Source organism: Eulemur rufifrons, chromosome 8 (assembly GCF_041146395.1).
Source record: "Eulemur rufifrons isolate Redbay chromosome 8, OSU_ERuf_1, whole genome shotgun sequence".
Taxonomy (NCBI): domain Eukaryota; kingdom Metazoa; phylum Chordata; class Mammalia; order Primates; family Lemuridae; genus Eulemur; species Eulemur rufifrons.
Window position 1 is genome coordinate 5,768,405 of NC_090990.1, and position 19,663 is coordinate 5,788,067.

Sequence of the window (19,663 nt, forward strand, 5' to 3'; positions counted from 1 at the left end):
CTCCATCAACATGTCCTTCCTCCTATCATTTTGCTTTTCAAGAAATAAATTACAAACACAGTCATAGCTTCCTGTGTCCTGCTCCCTGATTTCTTTCTTCTTTTTCTCCTGGGGCTTTACTCCTATCCTGAATTTGGTGATTATCACTCTCCTGCATGTTTTCATACTTGACTATACATGAATTTAGTCCTAAACAGCGTAGTGTTCTTAAGCATGTTTCAAACTAGTATAAATGGTGTTATCCTGCACGTGTTAGTATTATCCTGCAACTGTTATTATTACAGTCTTGTTCAGCAGTATGTTTTTGAGATTTAGTCATCATGCGGGCTATTTTCCTACTGTTTCCTAGCCCCATGCCCACCCTTCTATGCTCAGCATTTCTCAGGCTCCTTCCTCAGTTGGTATCGCTTTACTGAGAACAGAAATGAGAAGTCTTAGTTTTTCTTGTACTTCTGTTCTTTTCTCTTCTCCTGGTGCTTTTTCCTGATGCAGCCTCCTCCTGCACAGCCCCAGCTCCAGCCAGGTCCCTCCTCACTCCTCCTGGCTTCGTGACAACCCCTCCTGGTTTCTTCTCCCAATCCTAGGGAGAAATGTATATGCTACAACCCTAGGAATATGCAGCCTTCCTGTGGTTCCTAGTCTCTGAGTTATCATCTCTTCTTGTTTCTCTGTGAGCCTTGCAACACCTGGATAATCAATCCCTGTATTAAATCTCCTGTGTTTGTAATACCTACCATTGTTTCAGTTTTTTGATGGGCTCTGACTGCTGTAGGCGTGTTGTTAAATGTAGCTCTGGATCATTGCTTTTTTCTTTTTTTTTTGAGACAGTGCCTCATTCTGTCGCCCAGGCTAGAGTGCAGTGGTGCTATCAGAGCTCACTGCAACCTCAAACTTCCGGGCTCAGGTGATCCTCCTGCTTCAGCCTCCCAAATAGCTAGGACTACAGGTGTGCACCATCATGCCTGGCTACTTTATCAATTTTTTGTAGAGACAAGGTCTTGGTATGGTTTTCTAAAAAAAATTATTACAGTCAAATTCATCAGTCTTTTGTGGTTAATGTTTTTTAACTCTTGTTTACAATATTTTCTTTTTAAAAATTTTTTTTATTTTTAATTTTTATGGGTATATAATATTTGTATATACTTATAGGGTATATGTGATGCTTTGATACAGGCATACAATGTGTATTAATGAAATCATGGTATTGGGGTATCCGTCACCTCAAACATTTATCATTGCTTTATGTTTGGAATACTCCAGTTTCACTCTTTTAGTTATTTTAAAGATACCATAACTAGTTGACTATAGTCACTTTGTTATGCTATCAAATATTGTTCATTCTGTCTAGCTAACTACATTTTTGCACCCATTAAGAATCCCCACTTTATCCCCCCCACCCGCTACCCTTTCCACCCTCTGGTAACCATCATTTTACTCTCTGGCTTCATGAAATCGATTGTTTAATATTTAGCTCCCACATATGAGTGAGAACATGTGAGATTTGTCTTTCTGTGGTTGGCTTATTTCACTTAACATAACCTTCTCCAGTTCTATCTAAGTTGTTGCAAATAACAGGATTTCATTCTTTTTTATGACTATACAATATTCCATTATGTGTATGTACCACAATTTCTTTATCCATCCATCTATTGATGGACACTTAGGTTAATTCCAAATCTTGGCTACCGTGAATAGAGCTTCAATAAACATGGAAGTGTAGATACACTTTCAATATACTCATTTCTTTTCTTTTGGATGTATACCTAGCAGTGGGATTACTGCGTCATGTGGTCAGTCTATGTTTAGTTTTTTGAGGAACCTCCATACTATTCTCCATAGTGGTTGCACTAATTTACACTCTCACGAGCAGTGTACAAGCGTTCCCCTTTCTCCACATCCTCACCAGCATTCGTTATTGCCTGTCTTTTTGATAGAAGCCATTTTATGATATCTCATTGTAATTTTGACTTGCATTTCTATGATGACTAATGATGCTGAGCTTTTTTTCATATGCCTGTTGGCCATTTGTGTGTCTTCTTTTGAGAAATGTCTACTCAGATATTTTGTTCATTATTTAATCAGATTATTTGTTTTTTTTTCCTATTGAGTTGTTGGAGCTCCTTATAAATTCTACTTATTAATCCCTTGTCAGATGGGTAGTTTGCAAATATTTTCTGCCATTCTGTGGGTTATCTCTTCCCTTTGTTGATTGTTTCCTTTGCAGTACAGAAGCTTTTTAGCTTGATTAAGATATTTTCTTTATTTCAAGGTTATAAAGATATTTGCTTTTTGATTTAGGTGTTTTTGTTTGTTTATTTGTTTGTTATTGAGATGAGGTCTTGCTCGGTCACCAAAGCTGGAGCTATGGGTCAATTTAGGTTTTTAATCCACCTGAATTTATTTTTTGTATGATGTGAGGTAAGGATCACTTTTTTTAATCATATAGTTAAGCAATTATTCCAGCACCACTTATTATTTATAGTTTAACATTTCCTCAATGATTTTTTTTTTTTTTAGAGAGAGAGTCTCGCTTTGTCTCCCCAGCTGGAGTGCAGTGGCGTCATCATAGCTCACTGCAACCTTAAACTCCTGGGCTCAAGTGATCTTCCTGCCTCAGCCTCCTGAGTAGCAGAGACTACAGGTGCTCACCACCATGCCTGGCTATTTTTTTCTATTTTTAACTGAGACAAGGTCTTGCTCTTGCTCAGGCTGATCTCAAACTCCCGGCCTGAAGTGATCCTCCTTTCTCAGCCTCCGAAGGTGCTAGAACTACAGACATGAGCCACTGTGCCTACCCTCCTCATTGATTTTTTAATGCCAGTGCAGTCATATGTTATATTCCCATGTCCGTGTGGTCTGTTCGTGGACTCTATTCTGTTCCATTTCTAGTTGTACATTGTGTCAACATAACAGGGTTCTAATCAGTACAAAGTTACAGAGAATCTTGTTAACTTTGTAGGCATGTCTCCATACCTCATTCTTCAAATTGCAGTGGGTGGCTTTGTTCTATCATACAATTTTTTACAAAAGGACATGGAATAGACATATCACATAAATTTTACCATCACCTTGTCAAATTCCATAAAAAATCCTGTTGAAATTTTGTTTAGAATTACATTAAGTTTATAGAGTAACTTGGTTAGAATTGACATCTTTATTACATTTTCTTCCTTCCCAAAATAAAGAATCCCTCTCCATTTATTTAGGTCTTATCCTTAAATATTTAATAGTTTTTATTGCTTTTTTTAATGGGATCTTTTTAAAATCAAGTTTTCTATTTCTTCCTAATGAAAAGGAACACTTTGAATTTTTGTATATTGATTTTGTATCCAGAAACCTTATTAGTTGTAGCAGTATGGCTGTTTGTGTCACACGCAGAGATCTTTGCATGTTGTCTTCTTGCATTCCAGGGATAACCCTAGCAGGCCATGGCTAAATTCAATTTTCTAGTCATTTATTTACGATTTTAAAGGGGTGCTTTCGTATAAAATTTGTAATCTGAGAAACTGAATGGCTGTGCAGGAATGACTTCATCTGTCAGAGTGGCAGAAAGCTTATGTAGAGCAGGTTATTTTGAACTTGGAACCTAGAGCAGCCTTATCTGTCTTTATTGATCCTTCTCTGCTTTTGCTTAATTGTTCTGGTGCCAATTACCACCACACTCTCTTCACTACGTTTTGGATCCTTTTTAGATTGTGCTCCATTGAGAGCTCAAGCAATACTAACTCCAATACAGTTTTTTGTAACTCTCCGTGGTGCTTATCATAGTACTTATGCAAAGAGCTCCAAGCTAGGGCAAAGTGGTGTGTACTGTTGAATTGATGAGCTTCTGCTTATTAACCCATTGTAGTTTCAATTTTATGTTGGCGTCCAGGAAGCTAAGAGCTAAGTTATATGCTCAGTATTAGCATATTTGCTTGATTCTGTTTTTTTTTTTTGAGGCAGTGTCTTGCTATGTTACCCAGGCTTGGGGGCACTAGTGCAATCATAGCTCACTGCAGCCTTGAACCCCTGGACTCAAGTGATCCTCCCACCTCAGCCTCCTGAAGTAGCTGGGCCTGCATGTGCATGCCACCATATCCGGCTAATTAAATTTTTTGTACAGAGAGCTGTCTTGCTGTGCTGCCCAGGCTGGTCTTGAACTACTGGCCTCAAGCAATCCCCTTGCCTCAGCCTCTCAAAGTGCTACAATTACAGGCGTGAACCACTGCGTCCAGCCTCTGGTTTTTAAATATTACTCTTTTTTGTACACACTTCCCTTATAAAAACAGCTTTTTTTCATAGCATTTTATTACTTTATTATTATTATGAATTTTACGGCTATTTTAATGCTATACAGTTTTATTGCTTGTATGCTTCAGTATAAGCTATGTTACAGATCCTTTTGCCGGTAGGTGGAGTTTAAATTCTAAATAAAAGGAGAAATTTTCAATGTTGACTGGATGGAGAATCTGGAGGAGACTTTAGGGGTGGTGGAGATTTTCCGGAATCATTAGTGCAGAAGATTAATTTCGATGTTTTAGTGTGTATGCTTGTAAATATCGCCTCCCACACCCAACAATACTGTATTGAATTAAAGGGAAAAAACCGATTTTACATTCAATTTCTGCTAGTAAATCCAAAAGCATTTCACAACCTTATAAAGTAATAGTGTTCGGCGTGGGCCTGACAACTGCACATATTATCACTGAATATTATATTTTATTAAGTACTGAATCGAACTGCTCATGAACAGTTATGGGATTTTTCTAGAGCCGAATCTAAATCTGACTTTTTTAAAATCGCTCCTAGAGCTTTTGTGCTCTCTGGTTTCTGAATTCCAGTAACCCTTCTCTGCAACGGCATCTCCCAGAGGGGCGGCCCCGCAGCTCATTAACAGGAGCCACACAAAGCATTTCGTTCCTTTACTCACAGCCCTTACGCGGTCTCCCAAGGAGACAAGTCGAATGCCCACTAAGTCATGCTTTCCTATTACTCATTCCGCCTTTTCTCCCAAGGTGGCGTGTGGGAGGTGTTGTGCTCGGGTTCGACAAGAATAGGCCAGGAAGCTTTCTGCGGGATACACTCATCCCTGCGCGCGTCTCAGTTCCGACCGCGCCGCGTCGGGCCGGTCCAGCGCGAGAGCTGTTTTCCAAACGGACAATGACTGCAACTCAGCCGCCTCCCACGTCCTCTCGGCTCCTCCGCGGCCGTCCAGACCCCTTCGGCCCCGCCCCGCCTCACTTAGTCAACCTTTCGTCCCCTTACAAGGAGGGTTATGGGGGTGGGTAGGCGCGGCTGATGTCCACCAACGCCCTTCGGGGGTCACCCGGGAGGGAACCCTAGGTGCCTGCTTCCGCCACCCCGCACCCCTACACCCGCGCCGGCTCCCAGGCCACCAGGCGGCGCTCGGGTGTCTCCGCAGCGCCTGGTAGCAGCCCTGTTTCTCGGCTCTCCCTGCGATTGGCTGGCCGCCCCGGCCTCTGCGCTTCGATTGGCCGCAACCCGCGTCAGTCGCGGGCGCCTGGGCGGGCCGAGGTGACGCGCAGCGGCCCCGCTCGGGGCGGTGTCCCGCGCCGGCGGCTGCGGGCGGAGTTTCGCTGGGACCGACGCGGGGCAGTCAGACGGCAGCGGTCCTGCTAGGCGCCGGGGAGTGTCCGAGCCGCTCCCCGTCCGCAGCAGCCGCCACCGCCGGCTAGTCGCCTTGCCCCGGCCTGCCTTGCCTTCCGCCCGCCGCCGGCTTGATGCGGAGCATGGCCGCTGCGTGATGGGGCTGCGGAGCGGCGCCCTGCGGCTCGCGGCGGCCGCTGCTAGCGCTGAGGTGCGTCGGTGTCCGGTCCCCCGCGCCCCCGCGCGCCGCGACGCCTGCTGACCCGGCCCGCACGCCCGTCGGTCCGCAGCGCGGCTGAGGTAAGGCGGCGGGGTGGACGGTGGTTGGCGCCGCGGCCGCCAGGCCGGGGAGGGGGCCGCTCCGGGTGGGAGGGGCGGGCCGGGGTCCGAGGGGAGGAAGCGCCGGGGGCACCGGGTGGGGGAGCCTCGCCTCGGGGAAAGGGGGCCCCTCCCCCGGCCGGCAGCGAGTCCCGGGCTCGCGTCCAGCGGCCTGCTGGGTCCCCCGCAGTGCCCCGCACCGGCTGTCCGTTTCCCCGGAGCTGCCAGGCTCCGGCTCTGCCCGGCGGTCAGCCGACCCGCCGCTGGCCGGCCGTTCCCTGGGCTCTGCGCACGTTGCAGCTCCCGGGAGACGGCACTGCTCCGTTTGAAGCCATCCTTATTTCCCCTCTCCCCTTTGGACCCCGTGATAGTTGGCATCAGGCTTCAGCTGGGAATGTGGTTGTGCCCTTTTGCCAGATGAAGGTATGAAAGGTCATCGCGTGGCACGAGGGGAGCCGAGGGCGCGAGCACTGGAAAGAGGGACGCTATGGGAAGGGAGGGGGCTTGTTGGATGCCGGCCGGTGGTGAGGAAGGCTGGTGTGGTCTCGGCGTTCAGCAGACCGGGATTACTCTGGCAGCCATATTGGGAGGATGATCTGACAAATCCTTTAGGAGCCAAGTCCAGTTGCTGGAAGGCACCGAGTGACAGCCCTGGCAGCTTTCAGGGTGACTGGTCAAACCAGAAGCCAAGTTGTGGGGGTTGGGAGGCTGCTGGAGCAAGCTAGTCATTGTTCATGCAACACAAAACATTCCCGGCCCCAAAACCAGAATTGAGCTCCCAAATCACTTTTTCTCCTTAGTGAATTGTTAAATGAGCTTCCAAGGTAAACTGACTTCAAGATTCCATTCTTGTTGGGGTGAAATGTCGTGTTTTTGTATTCATCTTCTCTGTCCAGTGGCGTGGCTATGGAAGGCCTGTTGATGCCTTGTGCATAGGCAGATTTGAGGATTACTAAGGCCGCTCTAGCAGCCTGGAGGCCTCAAGTGAGTGTATAATATTGGATAGATAGATCCAGAGCAGCTCAACATGTAGAGAATAAGCCAGAATATTCTGATAGTGGGGAAGGCTTGCAGCAGTATTTCTGAGGATGCAGGTTGTCATCTTTGTGGAATCTTGAGGTAGCCGAAATTAGCTTGTCAACAGATCCCTTGCTCATATCTCTCACTGCTCTAGGCAGCTGTTCTGCCAACACTGAACATGCTGCTTTGTGTCATGATGTGTCTGTCTGAGCCCGATGAAAGTGTGGTGATTGGATTTGAATAAGTCTTAAGAAGTGATATTATGGTGGATATTTTATTTAGAGGTTGGCATTTTGTCTAATTAGCTTAGTCATAACAAAAATCTTAGCTTGTGTTTTCCCCTAAGAAGTGAGGTGGTGCCTTCTAATTAAGTTGGTGTGGTTGTTGGATCATGAAGCAAGTGGAGTTGTTAAATGTACCATTTGAGGATGGAATGTGAAAATTGCACATATGTTGATGTTGTAAAGCAGATCTGGAGATGATCAATAGCTGGGTTCAGCATGAGCTTGTAAATCTGTCTTTTGCTACATCCTAGACAGGGACAGGACCTAGGGAGATGGCATGCCTGCCTTCTTCTTTGTGCCCTTTGCTTTCATTCAAACTCCATTTCTTAATGAATAAATTATAACTTCTTAATTAAGTTGAACTACTTAAAAAATTTCAGATTGGCTTTTCTAAGAAAAGTCTTAACACACTTTATTTTTTGTTATTTTTATCATCAAGTTTTCCTTTTAAAACTTGTTGAATGAAACATAGCTTCAACAGAAGCTAGTATTTTTTTCCATTACATTAATATGAGAGAAATACAGAATGTCTGTTTTGAAAGTCCATTTTCCAAGTAAGAAATATTTCTAAGTTTTTAATTTTTAGAGTTACTTTATTAAAGATCTGAAAAATTGTGGTTAAATATAATTTCAGCATTTGGTAAAATCAGACCTGATTGTGAATCTGATATGGAGGCAAGATTTTATGAGTCTGTGCAGCTCTTTTCTGATTAATGTTTTCCCAAAATTTATCCAATTAAGTATGGCTTCTAAGGCTTAGAACAGACTGTTTTTCCTTTTCAAGACTAAATGTGAATGCAGTTTTCCTTTTTTCTCTTTCCTCTTTCCCATTTTGAGTTTGTGCAAGGAATAAATGTCCAAGAAGAGTCTGCCAACTGAGTCTCTCTTAAGGCCACAGTTTCTAGTCCGTTTTCCTACTATGGTCTTGTCCTGGGTGCAAAGTGAAGGACAACAGCGGCTCCCTGCCTTCCTGTTTGTAACCCCCTGCCCATGCTGCCTGTAAGAGCACGTCTTTTCCAGGAGGAAGCATATCCCTTTGGTCTTGTAAACTGACATATGATTCAGAAGGCTCAGAAGTTAAAGATGTAGCATGTCCACTTCATGTAGTTCTCTTTGCAAAATGGTCTTGTTTGAACAGATATTGGTTAATTTCTGGATTCCATAAAAGAGAGTGTGAATAAATATGCATACTTCTAGAACTTTTTTTGTGTGCAGCTCATCACAAAGAAGAGAAGTTAAACAGATGCGACTGTGATAGGAAAAACCTGCAAAAGATGCCTTGGACTCCACTTTCAGTTGAACTTTTTGGTTAATGGCCTAGTGATTCATTTATGCTCCTTTTTACTACAGTCATAACCAGTTAGTTGAGAGTAGCTTTAGAGATTTAGTTCTTTACCTTCAAGAAACTTACGCTTTACCATTTTTATATAGATATGGTAAGATAAAGTTAACTCTAGCTCCTTTCTGTTTTAGTACCATTTTGAGAAATGCTGCCCACGCCATGGTTGTTTCCATGATTTTCAGAGTCTTTTTCAAAACTCTTTGTAATGTTATGTACATAATAGTGTAGTTATTATTTAATACTCAATTGATACTTTTACAATTGTCTTATGGTTTTTATGTTTTAAGTCACAAGATTGTAAATATATGATGGATTAATTTTTTTTGTATTTAATACCACATTGTTAACACTGAAGCACATTATTCAATTGTACCATCCTCTGCCATTGCCCTTGATGACTTTGATTCTTGGCTTAGTTCTTCCATCTATGTTTTTGACATCATCTTGGCATATGTCAATCAATGACTGTGTAAACAAACAATAATAGCAACAACAGTAATGATAAAATAGCTTACTCATATTGAGCACTTTCTATGTGTCAGGATCTTTTTCAAGCAATTTATATTTATTAACTAGTTTAATCCTTATAACAATCATATAAAATAGACACTATTATTTGCATTTTACAGGGGAAACTGAGACAGAGGCTAAGTGACTTCCCCAATGTCATTAGAACTAGAAAGTAACCACTGTGTTGAACTTCCGTTGTAATTGTCCTTAACCTTAAAATTCCTTGACCTCAGCTCAGGCAAACATTGGCTTCATTCTGTTCCAGTAGCTCAGTATTACGGCCACATCTAACTTGTCATCACTTTCAGAGCTCAGATTCATCTTCAAATCTTAAACTCCAATAATTTACAGCTTTTACTTTTATAGTCTCTTTCCATGTGTTTTCCCACCTCAAGTCTCCCAGTCCATCATCCTCTCCCAGATTTCACTTCTTTTCCTTCCTTTTGTACACTGTGACCTTTGGAGTGCATTGCTTGCAATTTTTATTCTTCCTTATTATTCTGTAGGACCCACGATGCAGATGCCTGCCCCGTGTCATCCCATCCATACCTTCCATTCTTTTTTTTTTTTTTTGAGACAGAGTGTCACTCTGTTGCCTGGGCTAGAGTGTCATGGCATCAGCCTAGCTCACAGCAACCTCAAACCCCCGGGCTTGAGCAATCCTCCTGCCTTAGCCTCCCGAGTAGCTGGAACTATAGGCATGTGCTGTGCCATCATGCCTGGCTAATTTTTTGTATATGTATATATTTTTAGCTGTCCATATAATTTCTTTCTATTTTTAGTAGAGACGGGGTCTTGCTCTTGCTCAGGCTGGTCTCGAACTCCTGAGCTCAAACAATCCGCCCGCCTTGGCATCCCAGAGTGCTAGGATTACAGGCGTGAGCCACCGTGCTCGGCCTATACCCTCCATTCTTATTCTGTGTCATGGAGAAACCCTACCCTGTGCTGGGGATTAGTGCCACAATTAATGTGTAGTCCGAAGTCTCCCCTGAGTCTGTCTTTGGTGTCTTTTGAAGCAGTTCTGCTTAGTTCCCTCCCCGGTTCTCTACAGTTGCTGTTCTGATATCTTGACCACTTGATGTAAGCTTCCCACTGCCCTACACTTGGCAGAAAATTTCACCTACCACCTCATAGGAAAAAAAGACATGAACTCCCTAAGCTTCCCCTTCTCTAGTTATAACCTTCTCTGCCCTTTTTCTTCCCCTCTTTCCAGTCTGAGAAAGAGGTTACTCTCCCTGACTTGTGTTCTCTGGGTATCACTGTTTCCTAATCTTTAGAGACTTGCTGTATTGGTTATTCTTCTTTCCCCTTCATTGACTGTTTCCCCACTTTTCTTGAACATGCCAGGCATAATCCTACCTTAGGGCCCTTGCTCTGAATCTTTCTTCTGCCTAGAATACTCTTCCCTGAAATCCACTTGGCTAACTCTTTTATCTCTTTCAAGTTTTTGCTTACATGTCACCACCTCAGCAGGCCTACTCTGACCTCTTTATGCACTGCATATCACTCTTCCCCACCATACCCCTAATCCCCCTAACTTTGCTGTACCCCCCTCATAATGCTTATTGCATTCTCTAGAGCTTATTTTTTCTTCTTATTCTCCTCCTTCTTCCTCCTCTTTTTCTTCCTCTTCCTCTTCTTCTGCTTCTTCTTTTTGAGGCAAGGTCTCACTCTGTTGCCCAGGTTAGAGTTCAGTGGTGTGGTCATAGCTTACTACAGCCTTGAATACCTAGGCTGAAGCCATGCTCTGGCCTTGGCCTCCCAAGTAGTTGGGACTGTAGGCATGCACCACCATGCCCAGCTAATTTTTCTATTTTTCTATTTTTTTTTTTTTTTTGCAGAGATGGGGGGTGGGGTGGGGTGGGCTGGGATGGTTGGGGCATGGGGGTTGGGGGAGCATCTCACTCTTGCTCAGGCTGGTCTCCAACTCCTGGCCTCAAGAATCCTCCCTCCTTGGCCTCCCAAAGTGCTGGGATTACAGGAGTGAGCCACTGCACCCGGCGTAAATGATATATTTCTAATGTTAAAATAAATAGCAAAATAGGCTATCACAGAAAATTTTTATTTATTTACAATTTATACCACTTACTGCTTCTAGAAAGGATTTGAGCAGCTTATTACAAATACCATATATACAGTGAGACTATTTAAATATAAGTAAGAAATAAAAATCCATGTAACAAGAAGAGAAAGTAAATATATAAATCAAATGGCCTAGGCTACTGTGGTTATTGTAATTTAGTTTTGAAAGCTTAGTAAATCAGAGCAAAAAGGGAAAGATAAATTGTACAATTTTCATTCTGGTAAATGAAAGCTTAATAAGTTTGTCAAGAGAAACTTTTTTCCTGGTATTAAATTCTAAAGAAATTCCAAGAGAAAGGTGTTATAGACATCCTGATATAAAGATGTATGTATTAAAAGTTCTCAACGCGCTCTTTAAGTAAAGGAAGAAATACGCTTCAAAGACCTTTTTAAAACAAAGCTGGACACAGTGGCACATGCCTGTACTCCCAGCTACTTTGGAAGCTGAGCCAGGAGAATTGTTGAGCTCAGGAGTTTGAGACTAGCCTGAGCAACATAGTGAGACTGTCTCTCTTAAAAAAAAAAAAAAGTAATCTACTTACTTTCCAAACTGAGGCTGTAATGTTAAAATAGAACTAAGTCTTTTTTTTTTTTTTTTCTTTTTTTTGTTGAGACAGAGTCTCACTTTGTTGCCCAGGCTAGAGTGAGTGCCGTGGCTTCAGCCTAGCTCACAGCAACCTCAAACTCCTGAGCTCAAGCGATCCTCCTGTCTCAGCCTCCCGAGTAGCTGGGACTACAGGCATGCGCCACCATGCCCGGCTAATTTTTTCTATATAGATTTTTAATTGTCCATATAATGTCTTTCTATTTTTAGTAGAGACGGGGTCTCACTCAGGCTGGTCTCGAACTCCTGACCTTGAGCGATCCACCCGCCTCGGCCTCCCAGAGTGCTAGGATTACAGGCGTGAGCCACCGCGCCCGGCCAGACTAAGTCTTTTCTATGAAAGATAACAACTGATGTGGTTCAGGTGTGTGATTTCATATAAAGATAAATCTGATTATCCCACCAGAAAACTCATCATTCAGCCCTGGTGAGAGCCTGCAATACTTGTATTCTGTGTTGTCATCCGAAAGAAACCATTCCTATTAAACTTTGAGTACTAGTTTTTTTATGTGGCAAGATTGGCACATTGTTGACACATGGAGAAGTCTGACCTCCATTCTTGCCCGGATGGTGAGCTAGCTACCTCCCAAGTATGTAGCTGCAAAGGTGTAGTCAGGAGCAGATTTCAGAAAGAAGGAATCTCAACTTATATCAAACAAGAATTAACCTTTGATTGGAACTTACCAGTTCTACACCATAGCAGAGCTGAGTTCATTTTAACCTGGACAGTTCCAGGAGTAAGTGCTGTCATTCATTTTGACAATAGAAGAACTTCAGTGGAATGTTGGGATTTCATGTCAGAGTTACCAGTGGATCTGCCAAAAAAATCTATAGGAGGTAGCTTCAGATATTAGAACTAGCTGACTTATGAGATAGAGTTTGACTATATAGGTAGAGTATTAATTATCCAAACAAACTTTGGATTTGGCCCTGCCCCAAAGATTAAAAAAGAAAAAGAAAAACTGAAAAAGATCACTTTCATTTAGAATAGTTTATTTTAAGCCGTGGGCCATAGGAGCTGTTGTTTCTTGATGCAGCTCTTGGTTTATGAGAAAAAAACCATGTCACCAATGAAAAGGTAGGTATTTGATTTCTTAACTGGAATGGCAGGAGTATATGTCTAATAAATCTAAAAATCATAGCAGGTAATTTTAGGTAGTAGTTAAAAGAAAACAGTTGAGGAGCCTGACTGAGCCTGTTTAGCCACATTGGAGATTGAAAATCTGATTGTTAGGGAGACTATTATTTTGTGGTCTGATTCTTGGTATTGGGTTAGAATTCAGAAAGAGGCTTTTCTAACATGTGATCCATTTTGAACTTTCACAGTGTGGCCCATGTCTGACTTTTATTCCTAGAGTTAAAAATCAAGAATAGATAGGTATTTCATATACACACAAATAAATTCTTACAGTTTGGGTGGCCATTTTATCAGGATAGCCATGGTCAGTAACACAGTGTTGGGTCCTAAAACCTGCTTGGTCCTCATGGAAAGTATGAGACTGAGAGATGCAAAATGTTATATAAGAAGGAAATTTTCATAGCCTCTTAAAAGGGGCTCTCTAGCTATAAAAATTTATTTTTGGGTACCCATTCATCTTTTAAATTATAATTTATTCTTTAAAATATAATTTAGGGGAAATGATTATCTTTTAGATAGACTACTTGTTATAGGTTTGTCACTATATAACAAATTGTGCTAACATTGAATTTAAAAGACTGCATTTCTATTTAATTCTAACAAACATATTGAATAAAGTGTTTATGCATGAGAGTTTTGTGAACTACTGACTGTAACAGGGCAGAATGAAATAAATAAAAAAGAACGAATCAATAGGGCAATTTTAGGGATCAAAAAAAAAAGTAAGTATGACTTTTGAAGGTAGATATTAAAGAATGTGTGACTTAATGCTTCCTGCTCCATGGTGGCATTTGTCCTTGTTCTTGAAAGATACAGCCTTGCATTATGTTGAGAAGGGAGATTGGGTTTCCTGGGGTCTGCATGTAGGGTGTAGGAAGGGGGTGGGTGGTAGAGAAAGAAGGCTTATAGAGTTGGATGAGGAAAGCTGAGACTGGGGAAGTAGGTTGGATTGAGGTCCCTGGGAATTTTTAGGTTATTCTCAGGTTGTGGCAACCAACTGAAGGTTTTTAAGGAGAGGGAATGACATGAACTGACCTTTCTTTTGGGAATAGAATCCTGTTTTTTGTAGAAGAATATTACAAAAATAAACCCAACCAAAACACTAGTATTATTTCATCTTGTTTATTCATTTTGCTAAAAGATCAATTTGAGTCTTCTCCTTAGAGCCCTCATAATCCAGGGTACCTTTGAGGGCAAGTGGTAATTCCCCAAGATTAAAATTAAGCAACTGGGCAAAAATTGAGAAAAATTCAAATTAATTAGACCTAAGTGTTTTACTGTTCCTTTAATGTTAGTGAATGCTTCTGGAATGTTTGCTCCATTCTGTTTTCCTGATGATTCTAGTTGTCATAAGGAAGGAAAACTGGTTAGAGGACAGTCTAAAACTAAGGCTGGGTAAGTGATTTTGAGTACACATGGTTACTTTTCCTACCTGCCTATCTTTCCTGGCTTTTCAAAACTTGGAAAATGTATTTTTATGCTAATTATTGGTGTTGTTTTCCTGTAACTTAAAAATATCTGTAATTATTGTTTATCACTGGATTTTACACTTGATTTCAGACTTATATAATAAGTAATTTTTTAAAAAAGCAGGGAGTTTTGAAGCTGTAATTCTTCAATGGATGCCTAATATAAAAGAGATACTGTTTATAATATTAGGGAAGTAACAAAGTAACTCTGTAGTCCACTTAACTGTAGCTTTCAATTACTGGATAAAGTTTTAACTCACTTGTGAAGATGGTTGCAGTTTTACCATGGGACAGTTAAATCAGAAAAAATATTTAGACTTAGGTTGTTTTGGAAGAGTATTAAAATGTGTATATTGCTCTGAAGGAAGATGATAGCAGGCAAAGAAAAATAAAAAAAAAAAGTAAAAAAAAAAGTGTATATTGCTTCCAAAAAGGCTGGCCATTACCTTTTTTTTTTTCTTTTTCTTTCTTTCTTTCTTTTATTTTTTTAAAGAGACAGGGTCTCTCACTATTTTCACCAGGCTGCACTCCTGGCTCCTGTGCTCAAGTGATCCCTCTCTGTACCTCAGCCTCCCAAGTAGCTGGGAGTATAGGTGTGCCCCACTGTGCTTGGCTTGTTAGCTTTTTTAATTAGAAAGGAATTTGAAATTAATCATTATCTTTTCGTTTTGATCATATTATATCTTTTTTGGAAACAACTTTTTAAATTAATACTGTTTAAACATTAGTATATGGACACATAGTAACTAAGAATTCGAAACTGCCCCCAAATTATTATATTCAAGAACCCTGTGTTGTAGGGGATTAGAAACATGACTAAAATTGTGTTCTTGTCCTCAAGAAACTTAAAGTCTATAGCAAGGATAAGAAAAGTAAATAATTTATTTTGCCCTGAGTAAAGCCAGTGACTTGAGAAGTATTAAATGGAGAAGCATTTGCATTTGGTTTGGGGCATGGGGAAAATCTATGAAGGCTTTAGAGATAAGTAGCATGTGGGAAGGTCCTGGAAGTATAAATGGATTTTGAAAAGAACAGGAGAGGAGAAAGGGCACAGTGGGTAAAGGGAGGTTTGGAGCAAAAGTGCAGGGGCAGAAAAACATGAGACGTATTCTTGAAGCCCTCTGGTGGGTGGTGGTTAAGGAATGTGGATGGAAAGCAGTGTTTTGTGTGGGCTTGTAAAAATAGGTGGTTATGTTGCAGAACATTGTGAATGCCAGTGTGGGGAGTTCAGTCATTGGTTGGTGGACAGTAGGGAAACTCTGAGGATTTTAAAGTGGGCAATGATAGGAGTAGACTTGTACTTTGGGAAGATGAATCTGGCAATATTGTGTAGAATGGATAGTGAAGATGAAAGTGGGGATGTTGTAAAGTACGGATGGGGTAGGTGGAAGAAAGAGAAAGCTGGTCAAGAAGGCTTTGAGTGAGAAGTATTGAAAGCTTAACAGGGACGGTGGTGGTAGAAATGGAGAGAGAGATTTTTATAGACAGAAGCCGTGTGATTTAGCCACTGGTTAGATGGATAGAGGAAGCAAGCTTGTTAGCCTCTGTAGGAATGAATAGGAGAATGGTGGGAATGTTAAAAGTGCCAGTAAAGAGGCAAAAGAGCTAGTGTTTGAGGGAGAGATGTTTTGACTTTGATTATGTGAGATTGAATGAGATGCTGACAGGATAAGCTAGTTAGGAGAGTCAAGCAGTCTATTGAAAAATGTATTATATTTATGGGAACATTAGCAATTAGAGATGTTAGTGTTTTGATTCATAGTTACAAATGCATAGTACTTTATATCTAAAGCCCAGCAAAGAGGTTTCAGCCTTTGTTGTCTTATTCGTAAGTCAGTCAGTAGCATTCAACACTTTTTTAGGCCCTGGATAGAACATGAAAGAAAACATGTTTTGTTCTTTTTTTTACATTTAAATATCTATAATATTCAATAATTTATCAACATTTTGGCAATCTTATTTCTTCTGTCATCTGACAAATTCCTTAATATCATCTAATACCTTGTCTATGTTCAGACTTCCCTGATTATCTAAAAAATATATTTTTACAGATTTTCTTGATTGAAAAATCATGTATTTGGTTGATAAATAACACAAGTCTTTTTTATAACCCTCCCTTCCCAATTATGTTATTTATTTGAAGAAACTGGGTGATTCGTTCTGTAGATTTTTCTGTATTCTGGATTTGGCTGATTACATCTTTGATGTATCATCTAAATTGCTTCTTTGCTCCCTATGTCTTCTAAACTGGTAGTTGTGTCTAAAGCTTGATTCTATTTAGTTTTTGTTTATTTTATTTTTTTAAATTTAAGGGTTGGGGGAAGAATACTTACTAGAACTGTGTATTTCCTACGTAGCACATCAGGACGCATGCCACTTTGGTGTCCTACTTCTAGTGATGTTAAGATTTATCATTTGGTTCATGTGTTCTCAGCCCAATCCATATCCGTATATTCCCATATATATTCCACCATCAACCAACCTTTCATCATGCTTTTTAGCAGCCAGTGATAATTGCTGCAGAAAATCTTTGTATCAGTGGGGTTGGAAAAAGGTGACATTCTTTCATTTCTTCTGTGTTTATTTACTGGAATTTTTCTGTAAAAAAGAACTTACCCTTATTGACGATTTGGTTATCCAGGAATATTGTATACAGACTGGATGTATGCTCAATTCTTTTGTTTTATTTGCTAGGTTTGAGAATAATGAGGTTTTTTTTTAAGTATCATACACTTATGAATTTATATATTTGATGTTTTAAAGTCCATTTACTGTTTTTAAAAAATGCTATGATTATCTTGTCTTTGGCCAGTAGGAGATCCTTTAAGTTGGCACCTGTGTTCTTTTGATGTGACCGCATTCCCTATTTACTTTTCATAGATTTTTTGCTAAAATATCCTAGCATCATCTTGAAATTTCTTGGTCAGACTTGAAAGTAGCCATTTTTTCAAGGAAACTAAGTTCAGAGAGATATTTGAAAGAATAGGATTTTCACTTTGAGAAGCTATTAAAGAATAATGCAAGGTAGAATGCAGTCATGTAAAATGATAGCAGTGTTCTCACAACGTGTTTGGGTCTGTAAGTGCTGTAGGAAATATCATTGATTCCTGGAGTGTTTGGGTGAGGCATTTTCAAAGAGGTAAGACTGGATCTGGGCAATCCCATAGGGGAAGAAATGAAGACTCATGCCCATTGTAGAGGAGAAATAGTGAGCAGGTGGAAAAGAACATGTGTGTGGAACAGTACAGGAACTTGGCTAGAACATGGAGTACCTTGACTTTGGTCTTGATCTTATTGTAAGTACTGGGGAATAAGAGGACTTTCTTGTGATGGGGAGTAACATTGAAAATCATGCTTTAGAAAGGTTGATCTTGTAAGAGGTTAAGCAGTGGCTTAAAGCAGTGATTCTTAGCTGGGGATTTGTAACATAATCATTGAAAAATTAAACAAACTAAAAATAAGTAAGTAAGCAAACAAAAAACCGTAGCTGGGGCCTGTCTCAAAATTGTTGAATACCATACTAGGGGAGTCTAGAATTGTTTGCTTTTCAAATGACCCTGTGTGATTCTGTTTTGTATGACCCTGTTTGAGGACTATTGGATCAAAGACTAAAAGCTCAGAGAATCGTTCATCCTACGCATGTGGTAGTAAGGACGTAGATTAGTATGTCAATGGGAATGAGAGAAAGGGAAGGATAGAATTAAAGCAAAGCAAATTTATGTCTTAACACTTTACATGTGATATTTCATTGATAATATTAATATTAATACAAGGATTCAAAGAGAAGAAACAAAGATGACTCCAAGATTTATAGTATGGGGGCCTGGGAGAGTGATGTTGATAGAAATGGGAAGATTGGCAGAGACTGCTAGTTTGAGGGAAAAGATAATGGGTTCTTGGATGTGACTGTTGAGATGACGCTTGTATATCAAAGGGATTGAAATGTATTTTATGTCTTGCTTTTTCTGAATGCTTCATCCATTCTCTTTTGGCATAGTCCTCAACTAGTGAATATAAGTCATGCTACATTCAGTGGGAGGGTTAATAATGTTAAGCTTTCATTTGATAAATGTAATCACAAAAAATTTGATAAAGAACTATTAGTTTAATGTAAAATAAAATGGGAAACAGGCTAGAAAAACACTGTAGCAGATATAAAAAGATTAATATCAAAAATATTAGTCCAGGCACAGTGGCGCATGCCTGTAATCCTAGTGCTTTGGGAGGCCAAGGTGGGAGGATCGCTTGAGCACAAGAGTTTGAGACCAGCCAGAGCAACATAGCAGGACTCTGTCTCTACCAAAAATAGAAAAGTTAGCTGTATGTGGTGGCATGCACCTGTAGTCCCAGCTACTCAGGAGGCTGAGACAGGAATATCACTTGAGCCCAGGAGTTTGAGGCTGCAGTGAGCTATAATAGCGCCACTGCACTCCAGCCTGGGTGACACTGCGAGACCATATCTCAAAAAAATATATATTGTATAATTATTTGAAACAAAGACCACAGAAACAAAAATCAGTAAACCAGGCAAAGGACTTACTTTTTTCTTTTGCTGTTTATTTTGAGCATCTGGGTGCAGATGGGTGGAGGCCAAAAATGGTGTCCACCCAGGCAAAGGACTTAAACAGATAATTCTCACAACTGGGAAATATAATTCATTAATTCATTCCTTTAACAAACATTTACTGAGCACTTACATCAGGTACTGTTCTAAGTGCTAGCAAACATGATAGACAAGATTTCTGAGCATTCTGATGGTGACATAAGGGACAAACCACAGACATGTTCCAAAAACAAGAATTTCAAATAGTGATAAATGCTATTGAGAAAATAAGATAGGGCAGCAAGGTAGAGAGTGACTTTATAGTTTTTTTTAATACTTTGTTTTTGTTTTATTCATTTTGCTTTTTCCAGGGAGTGCATTGGCAATGTTGTTCAGCTGGAGGTTAGCATTCCTAATCTCTACTTGATTACGTGGAAAAAAACTAGTCAGATTTAAGTTCTGTTGGGATTCACTGATAATTGGACTCATACTTTTTTACTTTTTTCTTTTGTTTGGTTCTTCTTGAAGATGTTTGTATAATGGATAGAGTATAGATTTCTTCCTGACTAGGGAGATTGGTTGTTTCTTATGGAAATTACTTATGTGGGTTCTTTTCACTGAATAGTGATATCTTTGTTCTGTTGGCAGGGAAACTATTCCTCTGAAAAATGTTCACATTTTTCCTGTGGCTTCATTCAATAGTGAAATGTAGTGATTTGATTTTGCTATGAGTCTGTGGCACATCTGAGGGTAGGACCTGGGTC

General features: G+C 40.4%; 1 protein-coding gene across 2 annotated transcripts in view; it reads left to right on the top strand.

The window, feature by feature from the left end:
* Window positions 1-5,596: 5,596 nt before the first annotated feature.
* Window positions 5,597-19,663, top strand: part of KIF1B (kinesin family member 1B) — a 148,900-nt gene continuing 134,833 nt past the window's right edge. For both annotated transcript variants that reach the window (XM_069479325.1, XM_069479326.1), the window contains exon 1: window positions 5,597-5,889. The gene's annotated coding sequence lies outside the window, so the exon portion shown is untranslated. The remainder of the gene's footprint in view (window positions 5,890-19,663) is intronic.